Raw genomic sequence first — 22,367 nt, forward strand, 5'->3', positions numbered from 1 at the left:
AGGTCTAAGTCTCATGGCCCTCTATCAGAATCCAGAGTTTTGGGAAGATTGGAGAAACTTAATTTTTCGCCCAAAAAAAAAAAAAAACGTAAGGGGTAACACTGTCGTTTTTTTTTCGGGCCCACTTTTTGAGTTTCGATATCTCAGCTCTGGAAGGGGCTAGAGCCTCCATTTTTGCACTCAGGTCTAAGTCTCATGGCCCTCTATCAGGATCCAGAGTTTGGGGAAGATTGGAGAAACTTAATTTTTCGCCCAAAAAAAAAAAAAAAACGTAAGGGGTACCACTGTCGTTTTTTTTTTCGGGCCCAATTTTTGAGTTTCGATATCTCAGCTCTGGAAGGGGCTAGAGCCTCCATTTTTGCACTCAGGTCTAAGTCTCATGGCCCTCTATCAGAATCCAGAGTTTTGGGAAGATTGGAGAAACTTAATTTTTCGCCCCCCAAAAAAAACGTAAGGGGTACCACTGTCGTTTTTTTTTCAGGCCCAATTTTTGAGTTTCGATATCTCAGCTCTGGAAGGGGCTAGAGCCTCCATTTTTGCACTCAGGTCTAAGTCTCATGGCCCTCTATCAGAATCCAGAGTTTTGGGAAGATTGGAGAAACTTAATTTTTCGCCCCCCCCAAAAAAACGTAAGGGGTACCACTGTCGTTTTTTTTTAGAGCCCAATTTTTGAGTTTCGATATATCAGCTCTGGAAGGGGCTAGAGCCTCCATTTTTGCACTCAGGTCTAAGTCTCATGGCCCTCTATCAGAATCCAGAGTTTTGGGAAGATTGGAGAAACTTAATTTTTCGCCCAAAAAAAAAAACGTAAGGGGTACCACTGTCGTTTTTTTTTCGGGCCCAATTTTTGAGTTTCGATATCTCAGCTCTGGAAGGGGCTAGAGCCTCCATTTTTGCACTCAGGTCTAAGTCTCATGGCCCTCTATCAGAATCCAGAGTTTTGGGAAGATTGGAGAAACTTAATTTTTCGCCCCAAAAAAAAAAACGTAAGGGGTACCACTGTCGTTTTTTTTTCGGGCCCAATTTTTGAGTTTCGATATCTCAGCTCTGGAAGGGGCTAGAGCCTCCATTTTTGCACTCAGGTCTAAGTCTCATGGCCCTCTATCAGAATCCAGAGTTTTGGGAAGATTGGAGAAACTTAATTTTTCGCCCAAAAAAAAAAAAACGTAAGGGGTACCACTGTCGTTTTTTTTTCGGGCCCAATTTTTGAGTTTCGATATCTCAGCTCTGGAAGGGGCTAGAGCCTCCATTTTTGCACTCAGGTCTAAGTCTCATGGCCCTCTATCAGAATCCAGAGTTTTGGGAAGATTGGAGAAACTTAATTTTTCGCCCCCCAAAAAAAAACGTAAGGGGTACCACTGTCGTTTTTTTTTCGGGCCCAATTTTTGAGTTTCGATATCTCAGCTCTGGAAGGGGCTAGACCCTCCATTTTTGCACTCAGGTCTAAGTCTCATGGCCCTCTATCAGGATCCAGAGTTTTGGGAAGATTGGAGAAACTTAATTTTTCGCCCCCCCAAAAAAAACGTAAGGGGTACCACTGTCGTTTTTTTTTCGGGCCCAATTTTTGAGTTTCGATATCTCAGCTCTGGAAGGGGCTAGAGCCTCCATTTTTGCACTCAGGTCTAAGTCTCATGGCCCTCTATCAGAATCCAGAGTTTTGGGAAGATTGGAGAAACTTAATTTTTCGCCCCAAAAAAAAAACGTAAGGGGTACCACTGTCGTTTTTTTTTCGGGCCCAATTTTTGAGTTTCGATATCTCAGCTCTGGAAGGGGCTAGAGCCTTCATTTTTGCACTCAGGTCTAAGTCTCATGGCCCTCTATCAGAATCCAGAGTTTTGGGAAGATTGGAGAAACTTAATTTTTCGCCCAAAAAAAAAAAACGTAAGGGGTACCACTGTCGTTTTTTTTTCGGGCCCACTTTTTGAGTTTCGATATCTCAGCTCTGGAAGGGGCTAGAGCCTCCATTTTTGCACTCAGGTCTAAGTCTCATGGCCCTCTATCAGAATCCAGAGTTTTGGGAAGATTGGAGAAACTTAATTTTTCGCCCAAAAAAAAAAAACGTAAGGGGTACCACTGTCGTTTTTTTTTCGGGCCCACTTTTTGAGTTTCGATATCTCAGCTCTGGAAGGGGCTAGAGCCTCCATTTTTGCACTCAGGTCTAAGTCTCATGGCCCTCTATCAGAATCCAGAGTTTTGGGAAGATAAGAAAAACTTAATTTTTCGCCCCCCCCCAAAAAAACGTAAGGGGTACCACTGTCGTTTTTTTTTCGGGCCCAATTTTTGAGTTTCGATATCTCAGCTCTGGAAGGGGCTAGAGCCTCCATTTTTGCACTCAGGTCTAAGTCTCATGGCCCTCTATCAGAATCCAGAGTTTTGGGAAGATTGGAGAAACTTAATTTTTCGCCCCAAAAAAAAAACGTAAGGGGTACCACTGTCGTTTTTTTTTCGGGCCCAATTTTTGAGTTTCGATATCTCAGCTCTGGAAGGGGCTAGAGCCTCCATTTTTGCACTCAGGTCTAAGTCTCATGGCCCTCTATCAGAATCCAGAGTTTGGGGAAGATTGGAGAAACTTAATTTTTCGCCCAAAAAAAAAAAACATAAGGGGTACCACTGTCGTTTTTTTTTTTCGGGCCCAATTTTTTTGAGTTTCGATATCTCAGCTCTGGAAGGGGCTAGAGCCTCCATTTTTGCACTCAGGTCTAAGTCTCATGGCCCTCTATCAGAATCCAGAGTTTTGGGAAGATTGGAGAAACTTAATTTTTCGCCCCCCCAAAAAAAACGTAAGGGGTACCACTGTCGTTTTTTTTTCGGGCCCAATTTTTGAGTTTCGATATCTCAGCTCTGGAAGGGGCTAGAGCCTCCATTTTTGCACTCAGGTCTAAGTCTCATGGCCCTCTATCAGAATCCAGAGTTTTGGGAAGATTGGAGAAACTTAATTTTTCACCCAAAAAAAAAAAACGTAAGGGGTACCACTGTCGTTTTTTTTTTCGGGCCCAATTTTTGAGTTTCGATATCTCAGCTCTGGAAGGGGCTAGAGCCTCCATTTTTGCACTCAGGTCTAAGTCTCATGGCCCTCTATCAGAATCCAGAGTTTTGGGAAGATTGGAGAAACTTAATTTTTCGCCCCCCAAAAAAAACGTAAGGGGTACCACTGTCGTTTTTTTTTTCGGGCCCAATTTTTGAGTTTCGATATCTCAGCTCTGGAAGGGGCTAGAGCCTCCATTTTTGCACTCAGGTCTAAGTCTCATGGCCCTCTATCAGAATCCAGAGTTTTGGGAAGATTGGAGAAACTTAATTTTTCGCCCAAAAAAAAACGTAAGGGGTACCACTGTCGTTTTTTTTTTCGGGCCCAATTTTTGAGTTTCGATATCTCAGCTCTGGAAGGGGCTAGAGCCTCCATTTTTGCACTCAGGTCTAAGTCTCATGGCCCTCTATCAGAATCCAGAGTTTTGGGAAGATTGGAGAAACTTAATTTTTCGCCCCAAAAAAAAAACGTAAGGGGTACCACTGTCGTTTTTTTTTCGGGCCCAATTTTTGAGTTTCGATATCTCAGCTCTGGAAGGGGCTAGAGCCTCCATTTTTGCACTCAGGTCTAAGTCTCATGGCCCTCTATCAGAATCCAGAGTTTTGGGAAGATTGGAGAAACTTAATTTTTCGCCCAAAAAAAAAAAACGTAAGGGGTACCACTGTCGTTTTTTTTTCGGGCCCACTTTTTGAGTTTCGATATCTCAGCTCTGGAAGGGAATAGAGCCTCCATTTTTGCACTCAGGTCTAAGTCTCATGGCCCTCTATCAGAATCCAGAGTTTTGGGAAGATAAGAAAAACTTAATTTTTCGCCCCCCCAAAAAAAACGTAAGGGGTACCACTGTCGTTTTTTTTTCGGGCCCAATTTTTGAGTTTCGATATCTCAGCTCTGGAAGGGGCTAGAGCCTCCATTTTTGCACTCAGGTCTAAGTCTCATGGCCCTCTATCAGAATCCAGAGTTTTGGGAAGATTGGAGAAACTTAATTTTTCGCCCCAAAAAAAAAACGTAAGGGGTACCACTGTCGTTTTTTTTTCGGGCCCAATTTTTGAGTTTCGATATCTCAGCTCTGGAAGGGGCTAGAGCCTCCATTTTTGCACTCAGGTCTAAGTCTCATGGCCCTCTATCAGAATCCAGAGTTTTGGGAAGATTGGAGAAACTTAATTTTTCGCCCAAAAAAAAAAAACGTAAGGGGTACCACTGTCGTTTTTTTTTCGGGCCCACTTTTTGAGTTTCGATATCTCAGCTCTGGAAGGGGCTAGAGCCTCCATTTTTGCACTCAGGTCTAAGTCTCATGGCCCTCTATCAGAATCCAGAGTTTTGGGAAGATAAGAAAAACTTAATTTTTCGCCCCCCCCCAAAAAAACGTAAGGGGTACCACTGTCGTTTTTTTTTCGGGCCCAATTTTTGAGTTTCGATATCTCAGCTCTGGAAGGGGCTAGAGCCTCCATTTTTGCACTCAGGTCTAAGTCTCATGGCCCTCTATCAGAATCCAGAGTTTTGGGAAGATTGGAGAAACTTAATTTTTCGCCCAAAAAAAAAAACGTAAGGGGTACCACTGTCGTTTTTTTTTCGGGCCCAATTTTTGAGTTTCGATATCTCAGCTCTGGAAGGGGCTAGAGCCTCCATTTTTGCACTCAGGTCTAAGTCTCATGGCCCTCTATCAGAATCCAGAGTTTGGGGAAGATTGGAGAAACTTAATTTTTCGCCCAAAAAAAAAAAACATAAGGGGTACCACTGTCGTTTTTTTTTTTCGGGCCCAATTTTTTTGAGTTTCGATATCTCAGCTCTGGAAGGGGCTAGAGCCTCCATTTTTGCACTCAGGTCTAAGTCTCATGGCCCTCTATCAGAATCCAGAGTTTTGGGAAGATTGGAGAAACTTAATTTTTCGCCCCCCCAAAAAAAACGTAAGGGGTACCACTGTCGTTTTTTTTTCGGGCCCAATTTTTGAGTTTCGATATCTCAGCTCTGGAAGGGGCTAGAGCCTCCATTTTTGCACTCAGGTCTAAGTCTCATGGCCCTCTATCAGAATCCAGAGTTTTGGGAAGATTGGAGAAACTTAATTTTTCACCCAAAAAAAAAAAACGTAAGGGGTACCACTGTCGTTTTTTTTTTCGGGCCCAATTTTTGAGTTTCGATATCTCAGCTCTGGAAGGGGCTAGAGCCTCCATTTTTGCACTCAGGTCTAAGTCTCATGGCCCTCTATCAGAATCCAGAGTTTTGGGAAGATTGGAGAAACTTAATTTTTCGCCCCCCAAAAAAAACGTAAGGGGTACCACTGTCGTTTTTTTTTTTCGGGCCCAATTTTTGAGTTTCGATATCTCAGCTCTGGAAGGGGCTAGAGCCTCCATTTTTGCACTCAGGTCTAAGTCTCATGGCCCTCTATCAGAATCCAGAGTTTTGGGAAGATTGGAGAAACTTAATTTTTCGCCCAAAAAAAAACGTAAGGGGTACCACTGTCGTTTTTTTTTCGGGCCCAATTTTTGAGTTTCGATATCTCAGCTCTGGAAGGGGCTAGAGCCTCCATTTTTGCACTCAGGTCTAAGTCTCATGGCCCTCTATCAGAATCCAGAGTTTTGGGAAGATTGGAGAAACTTAATTTTTCGCCCCAAAAAAAAAACGTAAGGGGTACCACTGTCGTTTTTTTTTCGGGCCCAATTTTTGAGTTTCGATATCTCAGCTCTGGAAGGGGCTAGAGCCTCCATTTTTGCACTCAGGTCTAAGTCTCATGGCCCTCTATCAGAATCCAGAGTTTTGGGAAGATTGGAGAAACTTAATTTTTCGCCCAAAAAAAAAAAACGTAAGGGGTACCACTGTCGTTTTTTTTTCGGGCCCACTTTTTGAGTTTCGATATCTCAGCTCTGGAAGGGAATAGAGCCTCCATTTTTGCACTCAGGTCTAAGTCTCATGGCCCTCTATCAGAATCCAGAGTTTTGGGAAGATAAGAAAAACTTAATTTTTCGCCCCCCCAAAAAAAACGTAAGGGGTACCACTGTCGTTTTTTTTTCGGGCCCAATTTTTGAGTTTCGATATCTCAGCTCTGGAAGGGGCTAGAGCCTCCATTTTTGCACTCAGGTCTAAGTCTCATGGCCCTCTATAAGAATCCAGAGTTTTGGGAAGATTGGAGAAACTTAATTTTTCGCCCAAAAAAAAAAACGTAAGGGGTACCACTGTCGTTTTTTTTTCGGGCCCAATTTTTTGAGTTTCGATATCTCAGCTCTGGAAGGGGCTAGAGCCTCCATTTTTGCACTCAGGTCTAAGTCTCATGGCCCTCTATCAGAATCCAGAGTTTTGGGAAGATTGGAGAAACTTAATTTTTCGCCCCCCCAAAAAAAAACGTAAGGGGTACCACTGTCGTTTTTTTTTCGGGCCCAATTTTTGAGTTTCGATATCTCAGCTCTGGAATGGGCTCGAGCCTCCATTTTTGCACTCAGGTCTAAGTCTCATGGCCCTCTATCAGAATCCAGAGTTTTGGGAAGATTGGAGAAACTTAATTTTTCGCCCCAAAAAAAAAAACGTAAGGGGTACCACTGTCGTTTTTTTTTTCGGGCCCAATTTTTGAGTTTCGATATCTCAGCTCTGGAAGGGGCTAGAGCCTCCATTTTTGCACTCAGGTCTAAGTCTCATGGCCCTCTATCAGAATCCAGAGTTTTGGGAAGATTGGAGAAACTTAATTTTTCGCCCCCAAAAAAAAACGTAAGGGGTACCACTGTCGTTTTTTTTTTCGGGCCCAATTTTTGAGTTTCGATATCTCAGCTCTGGAAGGGGCTAGAGCCTCCATTTTTGCACTCAGGTCTAAGTCTCATGGCCCTCTATCAGAATCCAGAGTTTTGGGAAGATTGGAGAAACTTAATTTTTCGCCCAAAAAAAAAAACGTAAGGGGTACCACTGTCGTTTTTTTTTCGGGCCCAATTTTTGAGTTTCGATATCTCAGCTCTGGAAGGGGCTAGAGCCTCCATTTTTGCACTCAGGTCTAAGTCTCATGGCCCTCTATCAGAATCCAGAGTTTTGGGAAGATTGGAGAAACGTAATTTTTCGCCCAAAAAAAAAAAAACGTAAGGGGTACCACTGTCGTTTTTTTTTCGGGCCCAATTTTTGAGTTTCGATATCTCAGCTCTGGAAGGGGCTAGAGCCTCCATTTTTGCACTCAGGTCTAAGTCTCATGGCCCTCTATCAGAATCCAGAGTTTTGGGTAGATTGGAGAAACTTAATTTTTCGCCCCCCCAAAAAAAAACGTAAGGGGTACCACTGTCGTTTTTTTTTCGGGCCCAATTTTTGAGTTTCGATATCTCAGCTCTGGAAGGGGCTAGAGCCTCCATTTTTGCACTCAGGTCTAAGTCTAATGGCCCTCTATCAGAATCCAGAGTTTTGGGAAGATTGGAGAAACTTAATTTTTCGCCCAAAAAAAAAAACGTAAGGGGTACCACTGTCGTTTTTTTTTTCGAGCCCAATTTTTGAGTTTCGATATCTCAGCTCTGGAAGGGGCTAGAGCCTCCATTTTTGCACTCAGGTCTAAGTCTCATGGCCCTCTATCAGAATCCAGAGTTTTGGGAAGATTGGAGAAACTTAATTTTTCGCCCAAAAAAAAAAAACGTAAGGGGTACCACTGTCGTTTTATTTTTCGGGCCCAATTTTTGAGTTTCGATATCTCAGCTCTGGAAGGGGCTAGAGCCTCCATTTTTGCACTCAGGTCTAAGTCTCATGGCCCTCTATCAGAATCCAGAGTTTTGGGAAGATTGGAGAAACTTAATATTTCGCCCAAAAAAAAAACCGTAAGGGGTACCACTGTCGTTTTTTTTTCGGGCCCAATTTTTGAGTTTCGATATCTCAGCTCTGGAAGGGGCTAGAGCCTCCATTTTTGCACTCAGGTCTAAGTCTCATGGCCCTCTATCAGGATCCAGAGTTTTGGGAAGATTGGAGAAACTTAATTTTTTGCCCAAAAAAAAAAAAAAACGTAAGGGGTACCACTGTCGTTTTTTTTCGGGCCCAATTTTTGAGTTTCGATATCTCAGCTCTGGAAGGGGCTAGAGCCTCCATTTTTGCACTCAGGTCTAAGTCTCATGGCCCTCTATCAGAATCCAGAGTTTTGGGAAGATTGGAGAAACTTAATTTTTCGCCCCCCAAAAAAAACGTAAGGGGTACCACTGTCGTTTTTTTTTCAGGCCCAATTTTTGAGTTTCGATATCTCAGCTCTGGAAGGGGCTAGAGCCTCCATTTTTGCACTCAGGTCTAAGTCTCATGGCCCTCTATCAGAATCCAGAGTTTTGGGAAGATTGGAGAAACTTAATTTTTCGCCCAAAAAAAAAAACGTAAGGGGTACCACTGTCGTTTTTTTTTCGGGCCCAATTTTTGAGTTTCGATATCTCAGCTCTGGAAGGGGCTAGAGCCTCCATTTTTGCACTCAGGTCTAAGTCTCATGGCCCTCTATCAGAATCCAGAGTTTTGGGAAGATTGGAGAAACTTAATTTTTCGCCCAAAAAAAAAAAACGTAAGGGGTACCACTGTCGTTTTTTTTTCGGGCCCACTTTTTGAGTTTCGATATCTCAGCTCTGGAAGGGGCTAGAGCCTCCATTTTTGCACTCAGGTCTAAGTCTCATGGCCCTCTATCAGAATCCAGAGTTTTGGGAAGATTGGAGAAACTTAATTTTTCGCCCCAAAAAAAAAAAACGTAAGGGGTACCACTGTCGTTTTTTTTTCGGGCCCACTTTTTGAGTTTCGATATCTCAGCTCTGGAAGGGGCTAGAGCCTCCATTTTTGCACTCAGGTCTAAGTCTCATGGCCCTCTATCAGAATCCAGAGTTTTGGGAAGATTGGAGAAACTTAATTTTTCGCCCCCCCAAAAAAAACGTAAGGGGTACCACTGTCGTTTTTTTTTCGGGCCCAATTTTTGAGTTTCGATATCTCAGCTCTGGAAGGGGCTAGAGCCTCCATTTTTGCACTCAGGTCTAAGTCTCATGGCCCTCTATCAGAATCCAGAGTTTTGGGAAGATTGGAGAAACTTAATTTTTCGCCCCCCCAAAAAAAACGTAAGGGGTACCACTGTCGTTTTTTTTTCGGGCCCAATTTTTGAGTTTCGATATCTCAGCTCTGGAAGGGGCTAGAGCCTCCATTTTTGCACTCAGGTCTAAGTCTCATGGCCCTCTATCAGGATCCAGAGTTTTGGGAAGATTGGAGAAACTTAATTTTTCGCCCCCCCAAAAAAAACGTAAGGGGTACCACTGTCGTTTTTTTTTCGGGCCCAATTTTTGAGTTTCGATATCTCAGCTCTGGAAGGGGCTAGAGCCTCCATTTTTGCACTCAGGTCTAAGTCTCATGGCCCTCTATCAGAATCCAGAGTTTTGGGAAGATTGGAGAAACTTAATTTTTCGCCCCCCCCCAAAAAAACGTAAGGGGTACCACTGTCGTTTTTTTTCGGGCCCAATTTTTGAGTTTCGATATCTCAGCTCTGGAAGGGGCTAGAGCCTCCATTTTTGCACTCAGGTCTAAGTCTCATGGCCCTCTATCAGAATCCAGAGTTTTGGGAAGATTGGAGAAACTTAATTTTTCGCCCAAAAAAAAAAAACGTAAGGGGTACCACTGTCGTTTTATTTTTCGGGCCCAATTTTTGAGTTTCGATATCTCAGCTCTGGAAGGGGCTAGAGCCTCCATTTTTGCACTCAGGTCTAAGTCTCATGGCCCTCTATCAGAATCCAGAGTTTTGGGAAGATTGGAGAAACTTAATATTTCGCCCAAAAAAAAAAACGTAAGGGGTACCACTGTCGTTTTTTTTTTCGGGCCCAATTTTTGAGTTTCGATATCTCAGCTCTGGAAGGGGCTAGAGCCTCCATTTTTGCACTCAGGTCTAAGTCTCATGGCCCTCTATCAGGATCCAGAGTTTTGGGAAGATTGGAGAAACTTAATTTTTCGCCCAAAAAAAAAAAAACGTAAGGGGTACCACTGTCGTTTTTTTTTCGGGCCCAATTTTTGAGTTTCGATATCTCAGCTCTGGAAGGGGCTAGAGCCTCCATTTTTGCACTCAGGTCTAAGTCTCATGGCCCTCTATCAGAATCCAGAGTTTTGGGAAGATTGGAGAAACTTAATTTTTCGCCCCCCAAAAAAAACGTAAGGGGTACCACTGTCGTTTTTTTTTCAGGCCCAATTTTTGAGTTTCGATATCTCAGCTCTGGAAGGGGCTAGAGCCTCCATTTTTGCACTCAGGTCTAAGTCTCATGGCCCTCTATCAGAATCCAGAGTTTTGGGAAGATTGGAGAAACTTAATTTTTCGCCCAAAAAAAAAAACGTAAGGGGTACCACTGTCGTTTTTTTTTCGGGCCCAATTTTTGAGTTTCGATATCTCAGCTCTGGAAGGGGCTAGAGCCTCCATTTTTGCACTCAGGTCTAAGTCTCATGGCCCTCTATCAGAATCCAGAGTTTTGGGAAGATTGGAGAAACTTAATTTTTCGCCCAAAAAAAAAAACGTAAGGGGTACCACTGTCGTTTTTTTTTCGGGCCCACTTTTTGAGTTTCGATATCTCAGCTCTGGAAGGGGCTAGAGCCTCCATTTTTGCACTCAGGTCTAAGTCTCATGGCCCTCTATCAGAATCCAGAGTTTTGGGAAGATTGGAGAAACTTAATTTTTCGCCCCCCCAAAAAAAACGTAAGGGGTACCACTGTCGTTTTTTTTTCGGGCCCAATTTTTGAGTTTCGATATCTCAGCTCTGGAAGGGGCTAGAGCCTCCATTTTTGCACTCAGGTCTAAGTCTCATGGCCCTCTATCAGAATCCAGAGTTTTGGGAAGATTGGAGAAACTTAATTTTTCGCCCCCCCAAAAAAAACGTAAGGGGTACCACTGTCGTTTTTTTTTCGGGCCCAATTTTTGAGTTTCGATATCTCAGCTCTGGAAGGGGCTAGAGCCTCCATTTTTGCACTCAGGTCTAAGTCTCATGGCCCTCTATCAGGATCCAGAGTTTTGGGAAGATTGGAGAAACTTAATTTTTCGCCCCCCCAAAAAAAACGTAAGGGGTACCACTGTCGTTTTTTTTTCGGGCCCAATTTTTGAGTTTCGATATCTCAGCTCTGGAAGGGGCTAGAGCCTCCATTTTTGCACTCAGGTCTAAGTCTCATGGCCCTCTATCAGGATCCAGAGTTTTGGGAAGATTGGAGAAACTTAATTTTTCGCCCCCCCCAAAAAAAACGTAAGGGGTACCACTGTCGTTTTTTTTTCGGGCCCAATTTTTGAGTTTCGATATCTCAGCTCTGGAAGGGGCTAGAGCCTCCATTTTTGCACTCAGGTCTAAGTCTCATGGCCCTCTATCAGAATCCAGAGTTTTGGGAAGATTGGAGAAACTTAATTTTTCGCCCAAAAAAAAAAAAAACGTAAGGGGTACCACTGTCGTTTTATTTTTCGGGCCCAATTTTTGAGTTTCGATATCTCAGCTCTGGAAGGGGCTAGAGCCTCCATTTTTGCACTCAGGTCTAAGTCTCATGGCCCTCTATCAGAATCCAGAGTTTTGGGAAGATTGGAGAAACTTAATATTTCGCCCAAAAAAAAAAACGTAAGGGGTACCACTGTCGTTTTTTTTTTCGGGCCCAATTTTTGAGTTTCGATATCTCAGCTCTGGAAGGGGCTAGAGCCTCCATTTTTGCACTCAGGTCTAAGTCTCATGGCCCTCTATCAGGATCCAGAGTTTTGGGAAGATTGGAGAAACTTAATTTTTCGCCCAAAAAAAAAAAACGTAAGGGGTACCACTGTCGTTTTTTTTTCGGGCCCAATTTTTGAGTTTCGATATCTCAGCTCTGGAAGGGGCTAGAGCCTCCATTTTTGCACTCAGGTCTAAGTCTCATGGCCCTCTATCAGAATCCAGAGTTTTGGGAAGATTGGAGAAACTTAATTTTTCGCCCCCCCAAAAAAACGTAAGGGGTACCACTGTCGTTTTTTTTTCAGGCCCAATTTTTGAGTTTCGATATCTCAGCTCTGGAAGGGGCTAGAGCCTCCATTTTTGCACTCAGGTCTAAGTCTCATGGCCCTCTATCAGAATCCAGAGTTTTGGGAAGATTGGAGAAACTTAATTTTTCGCCCAAAAAAAAAAACGTAAGGGGTACCACTGTCGTTTTTTTTTCGGGCCCAATTTTTGAGTTTCGATATCTCAGCTCTGGAAGGGGCTAGAGCCTCCATTTTTGCACTCAGGTCTAAGTCTCATGGCCCTCTATCAGAATCCAGAGTTTTGGGAAGATTGGAGAAACTTAATTTTTCGCCCAAAAAAAAAAAACGTAAGGGGTACCACTGTCGTTTTTTTTTCGGGCCCACTTTTTGAGTTTCGATATCTCAGCTCTGGAAGGGGCTAGAGCCTGCATTTTTGCACTCAGGTCTAAGTCTCATGGCCCTCTATCAGAATCCAGAGTTTTGGGAAGATTGGAGAAACTTAATTTTTCGCCCCCCCAAAAAAAACGTAAGGGGTACCACTGTCGTTTTTTTTTCGGGCCCAATTTTTGAGTTTCGATATCTCAGCTCTGGAAGGGGCTAGAGCCTCCATTTTTGCACTCAGGTCTAAGTCTCATGGCCCTCTATCAGAATCCAGAGTTTTGGGAAGATTGGAGAAACTTAATTTTTCGCCCCCCCAAAAAAAACGTAAGGGGTACCACTGTCGTTTTTTTTTCGGGCCCAATTTTTGAGTTTCGATATCTCAGCTCTGGAAGGGGCTAGAGCCTCCATTTTTGCACTCAGGTCTAAGTCTCATGGCCCTCTATCAGGATCCAGAGTTTTGGGAAGATTGGAGAAACTTAATTTTTCGCCCCCCCAAAAAAAACGTAAGGGGTACCACTGTCGTTTTTTTTTCGGGCCCAATTTTTGAGTTTCGATATCTCAGCTCTGGAAGGGGCTAGAGCCTCCATTTTTGCACTCAGGTCTAAGTCTCATGGCCCTCTATCAGAATCCAGAGTTTTGGGAAGATTGGAGAAACTTAATTTTTCGCCCCCAAAAAAAAAACGTAAGGGGTACCACTGTCGTTTTTTTTTCGGGCCCAATTTTTGAGTTTCGATATCTCAGCTCTGGAAGGGGCTAGAGCCTCCATTTTTGCACTCAGGTCTAAGTCTCATGGCCCTCTATCAGAATCCAGAGTTTTGGGAAGATTGGAGAAACTTAATTTTTCGCCCAAAAAAAAAAAACGTAAGGGGTAACACTGTCGTTTTTTTTTCGGGCCCACTTTTTGAGTTTCGATATCTCAGCTCTGGAAGGGGCTAGAGCCTCCATTTTTGCACTCAGGTCTAAGTCTCATGGCCCTCTATCAGGATCCAGAGTTTGGGGAAGATTGGAGAAACTTAATTTTTCGCCCAAAAAAAAAAAAAAACGTAAGGGGTACCACTGTCGTTTTTTTTTCGGGCCCAATTTTTGAGTTTCGATATCTCAGCTCTGGAAGGGGCTAGAGCCTCCATTTTTGCACTCAGGTCTAAGTCTCATGGCCCTCTATCAGAATCCAGAGTTTTGGGAAGATTGGAGAAACTTAATTTTTCGCCCCCCAAAAAAAAACGTAAGGGGTACCACTGTCGTTTTTTTTTCAGGCCCAATTTTTGAGTTTCGATATCTCAGCTCTGGAAGGGGCTAGAGCCTCCATTTTTGCACTCAGGTCTAAGTCTCATGGCCCTCTATCAGAATCCAGAGTTTTGGGAAGATTGGAGAAACTTAATTTTTCGCCCCCCCAAAAAAAACGTAAGGGGTACCACTGTCGTTTTTTTTTAGAGCCCAATTTTTGAGTTTCGATATATCAGCTCTGGAAGGGGCTAGAGCCTCCATTTTTGCACTCAGGTCTAAGTCTCATGGCCCTCTATCAGAATCCAGAGTTTTGGGAAGATTGGAGAAACTTAATTTTTCGCCCAAAAAAAAAAAAACGTAAGGGGTACCACTGTCGTTTTTTTTTTCGGGCCCAATTTTTGAGTTTCGATATCTCAGCTCTGGAAGGGGCTAGAGCCTCCATTTTTGCACTCAGGTCTAAGTCTCATGGCCCTCTATCAGAATCCAGAGTTTTGGGAAGATTGGAGAAACTTAATTTTTCGCCCCAAAAAAAAAAACGTAAGGGGTACCACTGTCGTTTTTTTTTCGGGCCCAATTTTTGAGTTTCGATATCTCAGCTCTGGAAGGGGCTAGAGCCTCCATTTTTGCACTCAGGTCTAAGTCTCATGGCCCTCTATCAGAATCCAGAGTTTTGGGAAGATTGGAGAAACTTAATTTTTCGCCCCCAAAAAAAAACGTAAGGGGTACCACTGTCGTTTTTTTTTCAGGCCCAATTTTTGAGTTTCGATATCTCAGCTCTGGAAGGGGCTAGAGCCTCCATTTTTGCACTCAGGTCTAAGTCTCATGGCCCTCTATCAGAATCCAGAGTTTTGGGAAGATTGGAGAAACTTAATTTTTCGCCCCCCCAAAAAAAACGTAAGGGGTACCACTGTCGTTTTTTTTTTAGAGCCCAATTTTTGAGTTTCGATATATCAGCTCTGGAAGGGGCTAGAGCCTCCATTTTTGCACTCAGGTCTAAGTCTCATGGCCCTCTATCAGAATCCAGAGTTTTGGGAAGATTGGAGAAACTTAATTTTTCGCCCAAAAAAAAAAACGTAAGGGGTACCACTGTCGTTTTTTTTTTCGGGCCCAATTTTTGAGTTTCGATATCTCAGCTCTGGAAGGGGCTAGAGCCTCCATTTTTGCACTCAGGTCTAAGTCTCATGGCCCTCTATCAGAATCCAGAGTTTTGGGAAGATTGGAGAAACTTAATTTTTCGCCCCAAAAAAAAAACGTAAGGGGTACCACTGTCGTTTTTTTTTCGGGCCCAATTTTTGAGTTTCGATATCTCAGCTCTGGAAGGGGCTAGAGCCTCCATTTTTGCACTCAGGTCTAAGTCTCATGGCCCTCTATCAGAATCCAGAGTTTTGGGAAGATTGGAGAAACTTAATTTTTCGCCCCCAAAAAAAAACGTAAGGGGTACCACTGTCGTTTTTTTTTCAGGCCCAATTTTTGAGTTTCGATATCTCAGCTCTGGAAGGGGCTAGAGCCTCCATTTTTGCACTCAGGTCTAAGTCTCATGGCCCTCTATCAGAATCCAGAGTTTTGGGAAGATTGGAGAAACTTAATTTTTCGCCCCCCCAAAAAAAACGTAAGGGGTACCACTGTCGTTTTTTTTTAGAGCCCAATTTTTGAGTTTCGATATATCAGCTCTGGAAGGGGCTAGAGCCTCCATTTTTGCACTCAGGTCTAAGTCTCATGGCCCTCTATCAGAATCCAGAGTTTTGGGAAGATTGGAGAAACTTAATTTTTCGCCCAAAAAAAAAAACGTAAGGGGTACCACTGTCGTTTTTTTTTTTCGGGCCCAATTTTTGAGTTTCGATATCTCAGCTCTGGAAGGGGCTAGAGCCTCCATTTTTGCACTCAGGTCTAAGTCTCATGGCCCTCTATCAGAATCCAGAGTTTTGGGAAGATTGGAGAAACTTAATTTTTCGCCCCAAAAAAAAAAACGTAAGGGGTACCACTGTCGTTTTTTTTTCGGGCCCAATTTTTGAGTTTCGATATCTCAGCTCTGGAAGGGGCTAGAGCCTCCATTTTTGCACTCAGGTCTAAGTCTCATGGCCCTCTATCAGAATCCAGAGTTTTGGGAAGATTGGAGAAACTTAATTTTTCGCCCAAAAAAAAAAAAACGTAAGGGGTACCACTGTCGTTTTTTTTTCGGGCCCAATTTTTGAGTTTCGATATCTCAGCTCTGGAAGGGGCTAGAGCCTCCATTTTTGCACTCAGGTCTAAGTCTCATGGCCCTCTATCAGAATCCAGAGTTTTGGGAAGATTGGAGAAACTTAATTTTTCGCCCCCCAAAAAAAAACGTAAGGGGTACCACTGTCGTTTTTTTTTCGGGCCCAATTTTTGAGTTTCGATATCTCAGCTCTGGAAGGGGCTAGAGCCTCCATTTTTGCACTCAGGTCTAAGTCTCATGGCCCTCTATCAGGATCCAGAGTTTTGGGAAGATTGGAGAAACTTAATTTTTCGCCCCCCCAAAAAAAACGTAAGGGGTACCACTGTCGTTTTTTTTTCGGGCCCAATTTTTGAGTTTCGATATCTCAGCTCTGGAAGGGGCTAGAGCCTCCATTTTTGCACTCAGGTCTAAGTCTCATGGCCCTCTATCAGAATCCAGAGTTTTGGGAAGATTGGAGAAACTTAATTTTTCGCCCAAAAAAAAAAACGTAAGGGGTACCACTGTCGTTTTTTTTTCGGGCCCAATTTTTGAGTTTCGATATCTCAGCTCTGGAAGGGGCTAGAGCCTCCATTTTTGCACTCAGGTCTAAGTCTCATGGCCCTCTATCAGAATCCAGAGTTTTGGGAAGATTGGAGAAACTTAATTTTTCGCCCAAAAAAAAAAAAACGTAAGGGGTACCACTGTCGTTTTTTTTTCGGGCCCACTTTTTGAGTTTCGATATCTCAGCTCTGGAAGGGGCTAGAGCCTCCATTTTTGCACTCAGGTCTAAGTCTCATGGCCCTCTATCAGAATCCAGAGTTTTGGGAAGATAAGAAAAACTTAATTTTTCGCCCCCCCCAAAAAAACGTAAGGGGTACCACTGTCGTTTTTTTTTCGGGCCCAATTTTTGAGTTTCGATATCTCAGCTCTGGAAGGGGCTAGAGCCTCCATTTTTGCACTCAGGTCTAAGTCTCATGGCCCTCTATCAGAATCCAGAGTTTTGGGAAGATTGGAGAAACTTAATTTTTCGCCCAAAAAAAAAAACGTAAGGGGTACCACTGTCGTTTTTTTTTCGGGCCCAATTTTTGAGTTTCGATATCTCAGCTCTGGAAGGGGCTAGAGCCTCCATTTTTGCACTCAGGTCTAAGTCTCATGGCCCTCTATCAGAATCCAGAGTTTGGGGAAGATTGGAGAAACTTAATTTTTCGCCCAAAAAAAAAAAACATAAGGGGTACCACTGTCGTTTTTTTTTTTTCGGTCCCAATTTTTGAGTTTCGATATCTCAGCTCTGGAAGGGGCTAGAGCCTCCATTTTTGCACTCAGGTCTAAGTCTCATGGCCCTCTATCAGAATCCAGAGTTTTGGGAAGATTGGAGAAACTTAATTTTTCGCCCAAAAAAAAAAAACGTAAGGGGTACCACTGTCGTTTTTTTTTTCGGGCCCAATTTTTGAGTTTCGATATCTCAGCTCTGGAAGGGGCTAGAGCCTCCATTTTTGCACTCAGGTCTAAGTCTCATGGCCCTCTATCAGGATCCAGAGTTTTGGGAAGATTGGAGAAACTTAATTTTTTGCCCAAAAAAAAAAAAAACGTAAGGGGTACCACTGTCGTTTTTTTTCGGGCCCAATTTTTGAGTTTCGATATCTCAGCTCTGGAAGGGGCTAGAGCCTCCATTTTTGCACTCAGGTCTAAGTCTCATGGCCCTCTATCAGAATCCAGAGTTTTGGGAAGATTGGAGAAACTTAATTTTTCGCCCCCCAAAAAAAACGTAAGGGGTACCACTGTCGTTTTTTTTTCAGGCCCAATTTTTGAGTTTCGATATCTCAGCTCTGGAAGGGGCTAGAGCCTCCATTTTTGCACTCAGGTCTAAGTCTCATGGCCCTCTATCAGAATCCAGAGTTTTGGGAAGATTGGAGAAACTTAATTTTTCGCCCAAAAAAAAAAACGTAAGGGGTACCACTGTCGTTTTTTTTTCGGGCCCAATTTTTGAGTTTCGATATCTCAGCTCTGGAAGGGGCTAGAGCCTCCATTTTTGCACTCAGGTCTAAGTCTCATGGCCCTCTATCAGAATCCAGAGTTTTGGGAAGATTGGAGAAACTTAATTTTTCGCCCAAAAAAAAAAAAACGTAAGGGGTACCACTGTCGTTTTTTTTTCGGGCCCACTTTTTGAGTTTCGATATCTCAGCTCTGGAAGGGGCTAGAGCCTCCATTTTTGCACTCAGGTCTAAGTCTCATGGCCCTCTATCAGAATCCAGAGTTTTGGGAAGATTGGAGAAACTTAATTTTTCGCCCAAAAAAAAAAAAACGTAAGGGGTACCACTGTCGTTTTTTTTTTCGGGCCCACTTTTTGAGTTTCGATATCTCAGCTCTGGAAGGGGCTAGAGCCTCCAATTTTGCACTCAGGTCTAAGTCTCATGGCCCTCTATCAGAATCCAGAGTTTTGGGAAGATTGGAGAAACTTAATTTTTCGCCCCCCCAAAAAAAACGTAAGGGGTACCACTGTCGTTTTTTTTTCGGGCCCAATTTTTGAGTTTCGATATCTCAGCTCTGGAAGGGGCTAGAGCCTCCATTTTTGCACTCAGGTCTAAGTCTCATGGCCCTCTATCAGAATCCAGAGTTTTGGGAAGATTGGAGAAACTTAATTTTTCGCCCCCCCAAAAAAAACGTAAGGGGTACCACTGTCGTTTTTTTTTCGGGCCCAATTTTTGAGTTTCGATATCTCAGCTCTGGAAGGGGCTAGAGCCTCCATTTTTGCACTCAGGTCTAAGTCTCATGGCCCTCTATCAGGATCCAGAGTTTTGGGAAGATTGGAGAAACTTAATTTTTCGCCCCCCCAAAAAAAACGTAAGGGGTACCACTGTCGTTTTTTTTTCGGGCCCAATTTTTGAGTTTCGATATCTCAGCTCTGGAAGGGGCTAGAGCCTCCATTTTTGCACTCAGGTCTAAGTCTCATGGCCCTCTATCAGAATCCAGAGTTTTGGGAAGATTGGAGAAACTTAATTTTTCGCCCAAAAAAAAAAAACGTAAGGGGTACCACTGTCGTTTTTTTTTCGGGCCCAATTTTTGAGTTTCGATATCTCAGCTCTGGAAGGGGCTAGAGCCTCCATTTTTGCACTCAGGTCTAAGTCTCATGGCCCTCTATCAGAATCCAGAGTTTTGGGAAGATTGGAGAAACTTAATTTTTCGCCCCCCCCCAAAAAAACGTAAGGGGTACCACTGTCGTTTTTTTTTCGGGCCCAATTTTTGAGTTTCGATATCTCAGCTCTGGAAGGGGCTAGAGCCTCCATTTTTGCACTCAGGTCTAAGTCTCATGGCCCTCTATCAGAATCCAGAGTTTTGGGAAGATTGGAGAAACTTAATTTTTCGCCCAAAAAAAAAAAACGTAAGGGGTACCACTGTCGTTTTATTTTTCGGGCCCAATTTTTGAGTTTCGATATCTCAGCTCTGGAAGGGGCTAGAGCCTCCATTTTTGCACTCAGGTCTAAGTCTCATGGCCCTCTATCAGAATCCAGAGTTTTGGGAAGATTGGAGAAACTTAATATTTCGCCCAAAAAAAAAAACGTAAGGGGTACCACTGTCGTTTTTTTTTCGGGCCCAATTTTTGAGTTTCGATATCTCAGCTCTGGAAGGGGCTAGAGCCTCCATTTTTGCACTCAGGTCTAAGTCTCATGGCCCTCTATCAGGATCCAGAGTTTTGGGAAGATTGGAGAAACTTAATTTTTCGCCCAAAAAAAAAAAAACGTAAGGGGTACCACTGTCGTTTTTTTTTCGGGCCCAATTTTTGAGTTTCGATATCTCAGCTCTGGAAGGGGCTAGAGCCTCCATTTTTGCACTCAGGTCTAAGTCTCATGGCCCTCTATCAGAATCCAGAGTTTTGGGAAGATTGGAGAAACTTAATTTTTCGCCCCCAAAAAAAAACGTAAGGGGTACCACTGTCGTTTTTTTTTCAGGCCCAATTTTTGAGTTTCGATATCTCAGCTCTGGAAGGGGCTAGAGCCTCCATTTTTGCACTCAGGTCTAAGTCTCATGGCCCTCTATCAGAATCCAGAGTTTTGGGAAGATTGGAGAAACTTAATTTTTCGCCCAAAAAAAAAAACGTAAGGGGTACCACTGTCGTTTTTTTTTCGGGCCCAATTTTTGAGTTTCGATATCTCAGCTCTGGAAGGGGCTAGAGCCTCCATTTTTGCACTCAGGTCTAAGTCTCATGGCCCTCTATCAGAATCCAGAGTTTTGGGAAGATTGGAGAAACTTAATTTTTCGCCCAAAAAAAAAAACGTAAGGGGTACCACTGTCGTTTTTTTTTCGGGCCCACTTTTTGAGTTTCGATATCTCAGCTCTGGAAGGGGCTAGAGCCTCCATTTTTGCACTCAGGTCTAAGTCTCATGGCCCTCTATCAGAATCCAGAGTTTTGGGAAGATTGGAGAAACTTAATTTTTCGCCCCCCCAAAAAAAACGTAAGGGGTACCACTGTCGTTTTTTTTTCGGGCCCAATTTTTGAGTTTCGATATCTCAGCTCTGGAAGGGGCTAGAGCCTCCATTTTTGCACTCAGGTCTAAGTCTCATGGCCCTCTATCAGAATCCAGAGTTTTGGGAAGATTGGAGAAACTTAATTTTTCGCCCCCCCAAAAAAAACGTAAGGGGTACCACTGTCGTTTTTTTTTCGGGCCCAATTTTTGAGTTTCGATATCTCAGCTCTGGAAGGGGCTAGAGCCTCCATTTTTGCACTCAGGTCTAAGTCTCATGGCCCTCTATCAGGATCCAGAGTTTTGGGAAGATTGGAGAAACTTAATTTTTCGCCCCCCCAAAAAAAACGTAAGGGGTACCACTGTCGTTTTTTTTTCGGGCCCAATTTTTGAGTTTCGATATCTCAGCTCTGGAAGGGGCTAGAGCCTCCATTTTTGCACTCAGGTCTAAGTCTCATGGCCCTCTATCAGGATCCAGAGTTTTGGGAAGATTGGAGAAACTTAATTTTTCGCCCCCCCCAAAAAAAACGTAAGGGGTACCACTGTCGTTTTTTTTTCGGGCCCAATTTTTGAGTTTCGATATCTCAGCTCTGGAAGGGGCTAGAGCCTCCATTTTTGCACTCAGGTCTAAGTCTCATGGCCCTCTATCAGAATCCAGAGTTTTGGGAAGATTGGAGAAACTTAATTTTTCGCCCAAAAAAAAAAAAAACGTAAGGGGTACCACTGTCGTTTTATTTTTCGGGCCCAATTTTTGAGTTTCGATATCTCAGCTCTGGAAGGGGCTAGAGCCTCCATTTTTGCACTCAGGTCTAAGTCTCATGGCCCTCTATCAGAATCCAGAGTTTTGGGAAGATTGGAGAAACTTAATATTTCGCCCAAAAAAAAAAACGTAAGGGGTACCACTGTCGTTTTTTTTTTCGGGCCCAATTTTTGAGTTTCGATATCTCAGCTCTGGAAGGGGCTAGAGCCTCCATTTTTGCACTCAGGTCTAAGTCTCATGGCCCTCTATCAGGATCCAGAGTTTTGGGAAGATTGGAGAAACTTAATTTTTCGCCCAAAAAAAAAAAAAACGTAAGGGGTACCACTGTCGTTTTTTTTTCGGGCCCAATTTTTGAGTTTCGATATCTCAGCTCTGGAAGGGGCTAGAGCCTCCATTTTTGCACTCAGGTCTAAGTCTCATGGCCCTCTATCAGAATCCAGAGTTTTGGGAAGATTGGAGAAACTTAATTTTTCGCCCCCCAAAAAAAACGTAAGGGGTACCACTGTCGTTTTTTTTTCAGGCCCAATTTTTGAGTTTCGATATCTCAGCTCTGGAAGGGGCTAGAGCCTCCATTTTTGCACTCAGGTCTAAGTCTCATGGCCCTCTATCAGAATCCAGAGTTTTGGGAAGATTGGAGAAACTTAATTTTTCGCCCAAAAAAAAAAACGTAAGGGGTACCACTGTCGTTTTTTTTTCGGGCCCAATTTTTGAGTTTCGATATCTCAGCTCTGGAAGGGGCTAGAGCCTCCATTTTTGCACTCAGGTCTAAGTCTCATGGCCCTCTATCAGAATCCAGAGTTTTGGGAAGATTGGAGAAACTTAATTTTTCGCCCAAAAAAAAAAACGTAAGGGGTACCACTGTCGTTTTTTTTTCGGGCCCACTTTTTGAGTTTCGATATCTCAGCTCTGGAAGGGGCTAGAGCCTGCATTTTTGCACTCAGGTCTAAGTCTCATGGCCCTCTATCAGAATCCAGAGTTTTGGGAAGATTGGAGAAACTTAATTTTTCGCCCCCCCAAAAAAAACGTAAGGGGTACCACTGTCGTTTTTTTTTCGGGCCCAATTTTTGAGTTTCGATATCTCAGCTCTGGAAGGGGCTAGAGCCTCCATTTTTGCACTCAGGTCTAAGTCTCATGGCCCTCTATCAGAATCCAGAGTTTTGGGAAGATTGGAGAAACTTAATTTTTCGCCCCCCCAAAAAAAACGTAAGGGGTACCACTGTCGTTTTTTTTTCGGGCCCAATTTTTGAGTTTCGATATCTCAGCTCTGGAAGGGGCTAGAGCCTCCATTTTTGCACTCAGGTCTAAGTCTCATGGCCCTCTATCAGGATCCAGAGTTTTGGGAAGATTGGAGAAACTTAATTTTTCGCCCCCCCAAAAAAAACGTAAGGGGTACCACTGTCGTTTTTTTTTCGGGCCCAATTTTTGAGTTTCGATATCTCAGC

Source organism: Pimephales promelas, chromosome 2 (assembly GCF_988280905.1).
Source record: "Pimephales promelas chromosome 2, fPimPro1.hap1.1, whole genome shotgun sequence".
Lineage (NCBI taxonomy): Eukaryota > Metazoa > Chordata > Actinopteri > Cypriniformes > Leuciscidae > Pimephales > Pimephales promelas.